The sequence below is a fragment of the Amblyomma maculatum genome, chromosome 8, assembly GCF_055883805.1.
Source record: "Amblyomma maculatum isolate TAMU_Amacu chromosome 8, ASM5588380v1, whole genome shotgun sequence".
Taxonomy (NCBI): Eukaryota; Metazoa; Arthropoda; class Arachnida; order Ixodida; family Ixodidae; genus Amblyomma; species Amblyomma maculatum.
The window spans coordinates 75,750,096-75,763,968 of NC_139351.1; the positions used below are offsets into that span (position 1 = coordinate 75,750,096).

The window sequence follows — 13,873 nt, forward strand, 5'->3', positions numbered from 1 at the left end:
ACCGCCTAGTAAAGAGCAGAGACATTAGCCTGCCAACCAAGATCCGTATAACTCGTGCTATGGTCTTTCCAGTTGTGATGTATGGATGCGAGAGTTGGACTGTGAAAATGGCTGACCGCCGAAAAATTGACGCGTTTGAATTGTGGTGCTGGTGAAGACTCTGGAGAGTTCCTTGGACTGCCAGAAGATCAAATCAGTCAATATTGTCGACCAAACTCTGACTGCTCATTGGAGGGTCAAATTCTAAAGTTAAAGCTCAGCTACTTTGGTCATCTGATGAGAAGAGAGGAGTCGCTGGAGAAAGATTTGATGTTGGGAAAGGTTGAGGGTCGCCGGAGAAGGGGTAGGCAGCAAACACGATGGTTAGATGGCATCCTCGAGGCACTGCAGATGAAGTTATGTGATGTTAGGAAGATAGTGAGAGACCGGAAAGCATGGCGTGACATGGTCAATAGGGTCACGAAGAGTCGGACACGACTGAACGACTGAACTGAACTGCTCTGAAAAGAAGAATGATAATTACGACGACAATGAAATGGTGCATATAGCGAAGGGGAAAGAAAGCTCCAGATTGTACACCGTCGAGTAAATGATCAATTATTTAGATGAGGCAAGAGAGTGACGATTGCTCAAGTAAAAGAAGGCTAGGCGAGAGCGTGAAGTCAAAGTAAATGGGAAGGGCACAGCAAAGGGTGTTGGTATTGCGCTTGAATTCCTCTGTCAGATGGATAATATTATCTGTTTAGAGATAACGCTCAGGTCAAGGGCCTGCGTCAGTGTCGCACTGAACTTTTTATAAGACAAATGCAAGCAAGCTGCTGGAATATATAAGTTAGCAAGTAGCATGGTTGCCGGCTATGAAAGTGGTCATGACTGCTACCCGAGTTGGAGCTTGCTCAGCTGGCCATATGAGAAGATACAATGACGCCGGACCCTCCGCCCTTATAAGCGCACTCATACATGCAACCTTAGGCAGAGCAGAGATTTCATTTCAGTAACTTGTTTCTTAAGGGACCGAAGGCGCTACTTAAGGAAAGGGTGTTTTATCACAATTCGGTGAATTTTCTCGGAAAGTAGCAAAACGCAGAATGAAAATATTTAAACTTAAAAGTACTACATAAAAAATATACATCTCACAGGTAAAAATATCCGTGTTCCACTCAGGGCGGCTGAGATTTCCAAAAGCAATAGAAGGAAACTTGGTTGTAGCTACGCAAGAGAGGTGTGAATGCTATCAAAGATTTTTTTTGTTATTTTTTGTCGGATTCATTACGGTAGGAGCAATACACGATGCCTTCTAACGAATTCCAGCGCGCTATTTCTTTGGGGAAGAGTGAGTGGTTGTAATCAGGGTGCGGCCGTTTGTGGGCGATATGGGTTGTCGAGGGTGTGGCAGGAGTATGGTCATAGTGGTTGAGTCAAGGTAGGTCAACTAAATTCAAGGGAAGAGATAGCCATTACGGGTAGTGGTCTAGATCCCAAGTGCTGACTGGTACAGCATCGTTGTATCAAAAAGTTAGAACTCCTACGAACAGAAGTATTCGAGGAAAACCCTCGAAGCTTCCAGTTCAACCCAAACATAACCGCCGTGCACTATGAGGAGTATTTGCCCTGAACGGAACATAGGCGTATTGATGGCAAAATAAATTTTGCCCTTTTCATTTAGCGTGAACTACTTAGTGCCTCTATATGCACAAACATTTAAGGCGCCATACTTACTCAGAGCATATAAACAAAGCCAAAATAATGCACATCCAAGGCACTATTGAATTCATCTCTCCGCCTATCAGTTTCCATCTCCGATTAGAGTTTTTAGAGCGAGTGAAGTCATCTTGTCGCTCATCGTGCTTGCTATCTATTTATACCCTCCTAAGAAGGAATTTTAGTGAGGCACCCTATCACAGTTGCTTATGAGAACAATTTTTCATTCAACATCTCCGAAGACATTATGCCTCTGCGCTTCTACTTTTGTCAAAAATGAAGAAACAAAAAATTAGATCCGCGAAATGACAGTCTATGAAGCACTGGCATCTTTCAAAACAGCCTGCGAGGGATATGTAATCAAAAATTGGTATTTTTATTGGTGTTTTCGTATTTCAAAAAGCGCATTGTGAGCCTAGAAATTTGGAAGTACTGAGCAGCCTATTACGGTGCTCACAATACATTAGATTGATCAGTGGTGATAATTCATTTTCATCTACATCTCGAAATGAATCATATATCTTCCTGGAATATTTGCGCTCGCTTCGCATATAACCTTGTTCCAATCTCCCAATGTGGCACCTATAAATGTTCTCAAAATAGGCACTGCTTAAAATGTATATTTTCAAGAATGCACCCAATAATGCTATTCCAGGTTCTCTAGAATGCACCCAACGCTGTTGCGAGCTCTGTCTTTATTTTGAACAGACGGAAATATATCTTACCAAGATACTTTGTTGGGCGAGTCAGTAAACATCCATTGTTAATTTAAACAGCGCGGACAGAAAGACACAGGACAAGATAAAAGGAAGTTAGAGTACAAGCCCTGTACTGTGGCTTCCTTTTATCTTGTCCCGTGTCTTCCTGTTCGTGCTGTTTAAATAATAACAGAAATATATGTTACCTGAGGAAGCATAGCTTCGTTTTCTGTGCTATTCATAGTCCTTTCAGACAAAATTTTGATCGGAATCTGCCCAGCGTGTACTAGGTTCTAAAAACTTGATTGCTTTCTACCATGGGCCGCAACCACATTTAAGGACAGATGTGCTCTTCCTTGGCGTAATAAACAAGAAATGCGCTCGAAATTGGCAGGCATGACTAATCCTGAACATGCCCCCTGCAGCTCGATAAAAGAAGTTGTTCCGAATTTTCAAGTGTTAGGATGAAAAAAGACATTCACAGGTAAATACATGATATTTATTCAAAAACATGCCAAGCAGTATCTGTTATAAGCATTGTATAGCTTTTGATCCCCATGCCTTTCGAAGTCCGAGTGGCATTCTTTTTCTGGTGATGTGTGGTCTTGCATGAGATGACATCTTCAAGTTGGTAGATGTGTGAGGGCTGGCGAGGGGGTTCGGAAGCTGGACGCTGAATGCTCGAGTTCAATGATAGCGGACGCACATTTTCCGCTGCTTCTGCGGGTTTCTTCGCAAACACATATAGACCAGAGATTTTTATGAGAATGTTTCTGCACTCCGTACACACAAAAACAGACATCAGTCGTGATTACTGTAGTAAGCACTATACCTTCAACTCTGTAAAGGAAGTTTAAAGCTTACCATGTTAGTAATGTCCTGGGCTGTACAATGAGGTTGGAAGGTGCTATAGCCCGGTGTTTGTTGTGGTGTTTGTGTTAGCTTGAGAAAGCGGCACTACTTAAAATTGATGCCAGCAAGGCTCATGCTACCTCAAAAATTGGCAATCAGTATTCCAATCAAGAGGTCGTGTATGCATTGTACTTACATCAGAAAAAGTTTGCTTAGGGCCATGTATGACTGCTGATAGCGAGCGGCAACCACAATGTATTTTTGCACCCGATATAACCCACCTTCCATTTCATAGTGACTAACGCATGATCGCGAGCAGTCATCGCGGGGTCGATCGATCGCACTCGACAAACTGCTGGTGATCTAAGATGCACCGTGTTACGTTGCTGCTTGCCTAGATATTACAAAAGCCGCAATTGTTCATGTCTTCTCAGCACTGGAAGTTATTGGGGTCGTTCACAATCGGCTGCTTTGGCCGAGGATGCGCTAACGACTCCACATTTCGCCTTCTAGGTTTGACCTTAGGTGGGACACAAATGACACCAGTATGTTCTGCTTCATTACATTACAATGAACTGCAGATGGTTCAAGTAATTGCGGAATGTTATACTGCCATAGTTCTATTTTGTATCTGCAATTCTCATCTGTACAATGTGCAGAAAGGAGCTTCCAGTCTATTTAGTCTTCTAACAGCCAACTTTCTTTTAGCAAAATAAGCACAAAATGTTCAATGACTCACATTATTGCAGCAAGCGATGCGATAATGAGAAGGTGATAAGGACTTTAAAACACACGTACGAAAAGCTGCGCCCAAGTTATTAAGGGCAGGAAAAGCAGAATATCATTTTTGTGACACTCCCGTTTCTAATGAATGATTGATCTGTTTCAGCATGACAGCATTCCTCGAAAACTTTTCGGAATTTTGTCGAGAAATATATCCTAATGTCAGGTCGATCCCATGTACGACTTCTGCTTTGCAATGTGTTCGGATTATTTGCGAAACATAATGCAATGCTTTGGAACTGCTACTAAGTTCGAATAGAAACCGATAAAAGTAAGCATATTAGTCTCCGAACCGAGGAACAAAACATCTCGCTGTGTGTTCTTGATTGTAGTTTTATTAGTTACCACCTTTATGCAAGCGAGACTCAATATTAATTCAGAAATTGCATTCGGGTTATTCGCATGATATAAGGAGCTGAATTTCAAGGATAGGCGAGGCCGGGGTGAAGCGTTATTTTGTAATTCGCCAACATCACTTTCGCAGGGAACTGTAATGAGACCAAATGTTCTGCCAGATATGTGCCTGAACTTAACTTTATGTTGAGCAAATTATTTAGACGTTTATGACGATGGAATGCATTTGTTCTATTTTAGAGTAATCGTTCTTTTTTCAGTGTGCGCCAGGTAGCCATATGATCGACGTGGGCTGATCATTATTATTATTTCGTCAATAGAAAATCGATTAAATATGACATATTGGGAACAATTTTTATGATTAGCTGAGACAGCAGCGGGATGTACAAATGATTTATCTGGCTGGTACGCACTTACCAGATATTCAGTGCAAGAAACAAACAGCAACGCGGATCTTCTATAACTGAACTAAAGTCAGTTAGACATCATGAGGTTTTGCTTGCTCTTCCTTTCGTTTATTTCTAAGATGCAGCTGTATTGTGAGAAATCTTTCTTCTCTTCCGCTATCCCAGAAGGGCTTTATTCCTCGGGGAGGGCGCACAAAAATACATTCTCCCACAATCATAAACTCAATGGTGACACAAATCGCTTACATTGTACCTTTCGACATACACCGTTCACCTACACTAAACCTAACAGCACCAACTGGAAGGCGTTGGTACAGTTTTTTATATATTTGTCATGCATATTTACAATGCTGCGTTTCAGCAAACAACCACCTATTCTCCGTTTTTTTTTTGTTTTGTTCAGTACGTTCTGATTCTTTCACGTAGACCGGCAAGCATCTTTCTTCTCAATGGCAATATCGTCTGTAGCGCCCTCCTCAGAAGAGTTCCCGTCACTCATTGCTCATTGACCTGATCCTGCGTGCCTTAACACCGCAAACAGCCAAGTCTCCCAGAAAGCCTTCCATACCTTAGAATTGCGTGCAAATATATCAAATCTTATTTGTTCTAATTATGATTTAGGACTAAAGCTCGCTGATGAACTGTCCCATCACTGCTTCATCTCCTAGTCATAGGCGTTGACTGTCGCGGCATCAAGGGTGAACATGTCAGATTTAAAACAGTTAAACAGCCGCCCTTTATTTATGTAGCCTGCTACCAGTACGATCACCTCCATATGAAAGCGGGAGTAGCATGTGCAATATGCCAGGACCCCCATTTTCTTGAGCCAACATTCATCAATACCACTCGCTCTGGGGCCCAGCAAAGGGAAGTGTTTAAATCGTCTACTCTCAATATATTGACCTGCCAACCTTATATCTCTTTGTATTCCTCTGCATGGTCTGTTGCTGCAGCCCTTAGTCTTACTTCGTAAACAGTCTCTGTGTGTCTGTGTCACTGTGCAGGTACCTATCTTGCCAGGGAAACGTCTGTAGTAATCAGCCTCCGTAGTCTGCCTTAGGAAAACAAACCAGCGCGCTCTTGATACACGGACAAAGAAACGACCACACAGCGCTGTCGTCAAATGGTTATTTTACGGCGGAGCGACATAATATATATGTTCGGGAAGTGGGTGGGAATGCATGGGTAACAGCTGTTTGGTTTTAGCGCGAAGAAAGATACCGTAACAAAAGTTGAAAAGACGCGAAATAACAATGTTTAACAAACCAAAGCGAGAAAACAAGGCTAGAAAAAAATTGAAGGGCAAATAAAAAGATGATGCCAATAGCAAAATATATAACAAATTACACTACGCGATGAGAAGAAACCAAAATGCAATAAAAAGTAAAAAAACACCCCTTCCCCTTTTGGGTCTTTTACCGCTTTTAATTATCGTTCCCCTTTTAACAGACTCTTTCGCTTTTTATTGGCTTTTGTAATGTTGCCATCGCATGGCGTGTTCTGTTACGTTTTTGCATATTGGCTTCCCCCTTATAATCGCCCTCAGTGTTTTTAGCTCCGTTGTCTTGCTTTGGTAGGTTCAGCTTTATTTTCTCGCGTCTTTTCAACATTTCTTGCCTTATTTTTTAACGCGTCTAAGCCAAGAAACTGTTTGCCATGATTTCCCGACCACCTTTTGAACATATATATTGTGTCGCTCTGCATTAGAATAACCAGTTGATAACAGCGCTTTGTTGTCGTTCGCTTCTTTGTCCGTGTGTGTGGAGTGCGCTGTTATGTTTTCCTAAGATAAACTACCAACTAGCTCATTCTTCTGCCCTTGCTCCACAGTCCGTGCCTTTAGGTTCTATTGGCAATCATAAAACTAGGCAGCATTCGTTATATCTTGGTCTTTGTTGAGATGAAATTTGAGGCGAAAACGTATTTTCTTTGCATAAGCATATCTTAAAATACAATGTTTGAAGTGAATTAAAAAATTGTCTTGAGAAATAGCTTTTTGGCACAATAGGCTAGTGTACATGCCGAAAAGCACCAATATCTCTCAAGTTTACTGTAATGCATGAACTGAAGGTTCATTTAAAATATAAAGCACAATGCTGCTAAGGGTTTAATCTATTGTCACCGACCAAGGACGACAGTTCGAGTCGTACCTCTTCAGGCTGCTCGGGCTGACCATCGGGCTCGAGCCCTCGATGACCGCCAGATACCATCCCAGCGCTAGCGCGATGTTGGAGCGTTTCCACCGATAGTTCAAAGCAGCCATCATGTGCCACCAGGACTCAACCTGGCTCAAAGCCATTCAGCCGTCGCCCTAGGTCTTCACGTCACCTTCAAGCTGGACATTCAGGCTACGCCTGCAGAGCTTGTCTACCAGGAACCACTTCATCTCTCAGGCGAATGTCTTGCTTAACCGCCATCCACCACCATGACATCGGATCCCACCGATTTCGTCACCCGGCTCCGACGCACCACAGCTGCCCATCGGCCGTCACGTGCAGCTCACCACTGTAACAGTGCCCTTTCCGTCTTCAAAGATCTGGCAATGGTCATGCACACTTCTCCGAGACGCCACCGCCCGCAGGCCTTTCTAGCGAACTTACGCGGACCCTATCCAGATCTTCGCTAGGACAAAACCTTCATCACCTTGCGCATTAACAGGAACGATGTCTGCTTCTCTATCGATTGGCTGACGTCCGCCTACATTGATTCCGTCGAAGCAGGAAATAACAGTCCACCCACCGGCGTCCATCCACGACCGCCGACATCGCCGCCTGCTTCTGTCACTATACGCCATGGACGCCGGGTACGCTGCACAGATTTCTATAAGCCCCAAGGGCTCTCCACCTCACAGGGGGTGGGGCGTGATATGGCGACAAATTCTCCGCGTATTGGCGCGCAGCCTCCGCCTTGCTACTATCCGGCTGTGCGTAACACGTCCAAAGGCTTGGTTGCGTTACCGATAGAACACAGCGCTACCGCTGCGTCACCGGAGGCATGCGCCCAGGGCGCTGGCTACAAAGAAAGGCTGCCCGGCTTGGGAGTTGAGCATTCTTTCCGCTACTAAGAAGAGCGAAATAATCTGCCAGAACTTTTGAAATTCTCTTCCTCTAGAGCAGCTGAAAAAGCCACGGTAGCGAAGATGAAACGACCTATACCATCACCAATTAAAATACTAAAATTAGCAAGATTGCCTATGCATTATATGTAACAGGTCATTTTGATTACTTCTTGTCTCCCCGTTGGCGCGCAGCTAGTATAGTGCAGCCGCCGCCCTTACGGACCAGCGACCGATGGCGAACTTGATATTTTACGCCGATCGTAGGTCTCATCCAAATTGGTCATAGTATGCATTGGAGATATCACAGTGCAGGTTTAAGTCAATTAAGGACTAATGCAAAAGAAAACGGTTTGATCCTAAGCAAATTTAATCATATCTTGCTGTGATTAAAGCAAATACGACGGAAAGCAGCCCCACGGAACTGCAATGAATAAGGCACACGATTTCTAAAGCATTTAAAATTGCAGACGTCACTCCCAAATATTTATCACAACAGCATAGTTAATGATTTCGAATAAGTGAATGAGCCTGCCAGACACAGAAAACAATGTGGTTGCCCACAGAATATTGCAGGCACATGCTTGTTTGCATCTAATTGTGACCAATAGCCAGAGCCGACGAGAGAATGTTCACTAAAATTTATTTTCATGAATTAAAAGAGCATACAAATGCCTTGTTACTGTATTTCCCCTCTATGTGACAGCGCAGCTCTAAAATGATTATCGAAATTTCCTCGTTTATTTAGCGGGACATCCAACCTACTGAAGTCACTGCAGAAGTGCTCCGGTAATGCGCATCATTGATTCTCGCAGCTTTCAATATGTATCTAGTGTACACCAAGTAGTAGCTTACTACTGCTTACTTCATACCTTATGCTAGGCGACGTTATGTAAAACATGTTGCACTTCGTCTCAACACTCATTTTACCCCACGTTACCCTAATTACTTACCACAAGTATGCTGTTTGTCATAGCGGGAATATGGCTAGCGCTAGTGAAAATTGCACGAAGGACAGATGAGCCGTATAATTTGTCAAAAAGTGACGCAGACAAAGTAATGAAATGGATGTACTTAAAGCAATAATTTATCGATTAAATAGTGATGAAATGCAGAAATTCAAAGGTGTAAACATGCTTAAGATGAAAAGCGACTACTTGATCAGTCTAATTAAGAACATTTAGGGTGCGCGATTGATCAAATAAAGTGTTGAAAAAAATACAGCACGCAAATTGGGACAAATAACACAAAGGTGTCGGATTGCTTAGTTGAGAAGGCAATGCTAAGTGATTCTAATAAGACCAATTTAATGCACGTATTTGATTATTTATTGAAATAATTGAACACAATAAAATGGATAAATATATTCAAACGTGCCAAACTGCTCAAAATAAAAATTCAGTCCTTCATGGTGCTAGTGAAAAAATTAGTTTCAGTATTTTATCAATTATTTAAAGTTAAGACATGAAAAATTGTAAAAAGGGGACGAAAGTTATCAGACCGCGCACAATATAAATCCAGTGCTTGACAATAATAAAAAAATTGTATGCATTCATGAATTAACTAAATGAAATAATTTAAATATAGAGTGAAAAAAGGACCGTTTAATGCTTTTAACGCATAGACTAGAAATATTTTGCTGTTTCTATTCAACGATGTATTAAAAATAATATTTCAAATATTCAAAAAGTAAGAACCGCGCGCGCGCGCGCGTGTGTGTGTGTGTGTGTGTGTGTGTGTGTGTGTGTGTGTGTGTGTGTGTGTGTGTGTGTGTGTGTGTGTGTGTGTGTGTGTGTGTGTGTGTGTGTGTGTGTGTGTGTGTGTGTGTGTGTGTGTGTGTGTGTGTGTGTGTGTGTGTGTGTGTGTGTGTGTGTGTGTGTGTGTGTGTGTGTGTGTGTGTGTGTGTGTGTGTGTGTGTGTGTGTGTGTGTGTGTGTGTGTGTGTGTGTGTGTGTGTGTGTGTGTGTGTGTGTGTGTTTAAAAAGGGGTAAGTAGGTGGGTGGGTGGGTGGGTGGGTGGTGTGAAAGGCTACAAATAGTGGTGTTTAGTGCCACTGGCGTTGCACCGAACGCAAATAGCTCGTTATGCTGAACGTTCACTTGGACAAGTTTCAAGTGGCGTCCAAACTTGTGACGCCATTGCGCGGAAGCTTATAAGGAAGAAATTGAAAGTTAGAAGCATTGCTCGCGTGTCTTAAACGCTATCGTGTCATACTGTTAACGGCGAGGCTTAAGCGTCCGCCTATATTTTTATTTTAATAAGAAAATTGTCATACACTTCTTTGCTTTATGTCATGTATTTTACAATCTCAAATAACTTTTTGATATCAGTTTGCTTTATATTTTAGATTCTTGCAGCGCTGAGCTCCTACAAACGCGCATCTCATTAGGCTGGTTCACTGTTTTATTTTGTTTCATTTTGAAGGGGAATTAAAAGTATAATATTGCTTTTCCGGCGTGCTGCACCGAGTCCCGACAGTTAATTAGACTCACCAGCTAGCCATTCAAATATTAAACATGCTCTAAACTTATAATATGAAAAGCATGTAGCGCACGGTGCTTACCGCTCGACATGAAAAATTGCAACTACATGACAATCGTCTTTTTTCAGTTTGGAATCGTCCACTAAGATTTAATAGCTGCGGCATGATTAATATAATGTATTAGATTTTCCAAACATTTGAATTCCCTGTGGCATACCATTCGGTCTTGCATAGGAGTTATCATGAATGCCTTATTTCTTAATTAACAATATTCAGCATTCCTTGCTTTCACCACACATACTGTATATTTTCTCCACGTGATTTTTGATGCAAACGATAATGAAATATTTCCTCGTATCTTTGTGACTAAAATATTCTACATGCAGCAGTGAGGACATTCAATTTTGCCGAAGCAGAAAGATATGTTTCGGCAATTTTTATCCAAAGTATGAAGAATGCAATAGCCAATCAGAATACGCGGTACAAAACCGCGGATATTGCAGTATATCGCTTTTTAAAATGCTGCGCTGTTTTGTACGAAAATATCCCAGTGTATTTTTGCGGACATTTCCCGGTAGGCGCGCATAATATTTATACACAAATAGTTTTCGTCAACGGCCTTGTTGGCGAGAGAATTAATCCTGCCCTTTAACGAACAATATACTTGTAGAAACAGTTGATATGTAGTGATATTTTTACGTGGGGTTATCATGCCCTCGGCGACAAATGAGGACACAGGAGTCACTCTCAAATGAACTCTTTATTTGGCTGACTTGCGCCCGCAGAAGAACTAAGCAATCGACGGCGGCGATTGAAGCAAGCATGCTAAGCGATCATTGACCTACGACATTCCGGTGCACTTTTGTGGGCTATAATCAAAGTCCTCAAAGATACATCTAGATAAAAATGCAAAAGATGAATAGCACACTCGAGAACACTGCAGGGAAAAAGGCGGAGGTGGTTTAAACCATTCTCGATATATCTTGGCGCACCTTGAGCAAGAAATAAATTAACGCCGGGACTCGCGATACGGATGTGAAAAAACAAACTAGCACACAATCGTTCCGGGCGCTAAGTGATAAGATGACACACAGACGGCTGTTGAAAAAATGAGTTGTGGTTTGGTTTAACTCTGGTTAACCATAGTTGAATTGCTATAGCAAAGACTGAGCTTCTTTTGCCTGCTACTTTCATCCCCTCACGCCCTATCAGTGTATGGGCTTACATTATTGGGGACACTTAAGCTCATCCTTTACGAGTATGACGCGAGAGTGTAAGTTACCAGCCTTTTTCTTCTTCTTTTGCTCCTCTTCTTTCTCCTCCTCGGCTGTTCAAAGGTCAAGCGTGGCGTCCGCCGGGGATACGCGAGGGCTGTAAACCTGGCGCAGTATTGCTATCGCAATAAAACAACAAATAACATTCTGAACGCTTCGCGGAAATATTTAAGACGCGTCAGCTAAGCAGACACCCACGAAGCAATAAAAGTTTTTAAACATTCAGTGGTTCAGCACCCGTGTTTAGTAACAGGTGCCACTATTAGGTCTGTTCAACGTTCTATATCAATTTTAGAATGAAGGTTTTATATAAGGTATATTAAAAAATGTGGGTGTTTTATCACTGTACCACCGAGACAAATGCTGCAGTCAGGATTTGAGAATGATTGAAATTTTATTATTTCGAAGGCAGCATCCACGTGGAGAGCTACACGTGGAATATTTTCATGGAAAAAAATTCGCTTTAAATGGAAATGAAATACCTCTCTTGGGGTGTCCTGTTTCGCCATGCTTCCCTGTTAGTCACTTATAGCCTAATTACGAAATCGGGTTTATTTCAAAAACAGGCAGCGTCACTGAGTTCTTTGTGCGCATGTGGAAGGCGCTAGCTTTTTGTTGTGAAGCCAGGGCATGTGAGGAATTTCTTGTCCTTGGCGACCTTTAATTAATTTAGCGGCCTAACTACAATCGACCACACAGTTTTTGCATTTTTCATAACTGAGCGTTATTACTGTGAGGTGCGTAAAAGGAATGAGAGAAGTACATTTTGATGACATGTTCATCGTCGGGCTGAAAAATAATTTATACCATAGCAAAGCCCAAGACTTATGTCTGAAAGCGGGGCATGCTATACAACTGAGTATCACTTATTGAAGCCTATTATGTCTAACCTGGCTCAGTAAAGCTTGTATCGGCTAAAGATGTGTAATTGCGATCAACCTGTGTTCTGAAGAAAACGCACTAATGTGACGTGTTCTTACAGGCCTTTATCCTCAGCTAGGTAATTTAAGCCTAACTAAACATTATTTAGATCTCATTTAGATCTGGATGACATAATTGCACCCATGGTCATTCAGACACAGTTACATTTCTTTTCCTAACCTGTGCTTCACACTCGGTAATTAGGGCTTTTTGGGCGTAGTTACATATAGACCTTTACTTTGGCCAAGGCCGCGGTAGAGTTTTTTTTCACCACAGCAAAATTTCTGGGAACATGCACTGAAAATTTTTATTAACAACTCAATGTTCTACAGGAACATCAAAGAGGTAGTACAGAACTGCCAACTACCTCCAGATGTTAGTGAAATAGTTGCAGAAATACAGAAGAGTACTGCTGAATAAGGGAGAAGTCGGTTTATTCGAGAGAACTACAGATTTGTTTTTTCGCTTTCTGCGATTTAGTAAAGGAAATCTGGGAGTACATAACTCAAAAGAATAACAAGAATGGGCACAGCAGAAGATTGGTACAAGCACCGTACTTACAAAAGAAAGGTGTTTTTTGTCCTTGTATTCTTAATTACACCTACGGTACGAAAGCTGCTGCTTGTAATATCGTGGTCCCATAAAATAAAGCGCGTCCGTATTTCAAAAAATGCGTATGTTTGAGGTTGTTTTGTAATACCAATGTGTCTCAGGTTCCCTTACAACTTCCAGCTTTTTTTGCTCTTGTTTCACTAGCACTGCGCTTTATTCACAGAGAAGGGATTGTTAGGAGGTACCTTTTCAGCACATCTGTCAGCCTCTGTTATACGGCACGCACTTCCGGCCTTTTCCAGATTTAGGGTGTCTACTGCTGCAGATGCAGTCCTTCGCGCATGGCATCCCAGCTGGCTGTCCCACACGACACTGTACAGAGAAACAAAAGGGCGTCGTCGTGGGTGGACGCGCAATGCAAAGATCCCAACTTTAAATGCAGAATAAAAATTTTGTTTGGTAAACCTGGGACGAAACAAACGTTGCTACACTGATGCCACAAATTACATTTCATACATAACGAATATTTACGCAAAAAACTAGTAGAAACAGAAGAATAAAAATGTGTTCCCTGGGTAAAGTCCTCACATAAGTATAAAAGGATAGCCAAATAAAGAACTGAATAATTAGGACACTCGGAAAAAATAAAAACCTGAATGGTTTCTAAGAATAATACTAATTCAAAACAGATTGGAAGATCGCCACAGTTCAAAACAATGTTAGGCTCTGATAAAAAACACACACACACATTTGCACAAATGCCAAGCGCTTGTGAAGGAAAAAGCTAGGGTTAGG

General features: G+C 41.9%; 1 long non-coding RNA gene across 1 annotated transcript in view; it reads left to right on the forward strand.

Moving 5' to 3' along the window:
• LOC146181556 (uncharacterized) overlaps positions 1–13,528 on the forward strand; it is a 55,003-nt gene extending 41,475 nt beyond the window's left edge. Inside the window, exon 4 of the long non-coding RNA XR_014700245.1 lies at positions 13,381–13,528. This is a non-coding gene — a long non-coding RNA (uncharacterized LOC146181556). The remainder of the gene's footprint in view (positions 1–13,380) is intronic.
• The last annotated feature ends 345 nt before the right edge of the window (positions 13,529–13,873 follow it).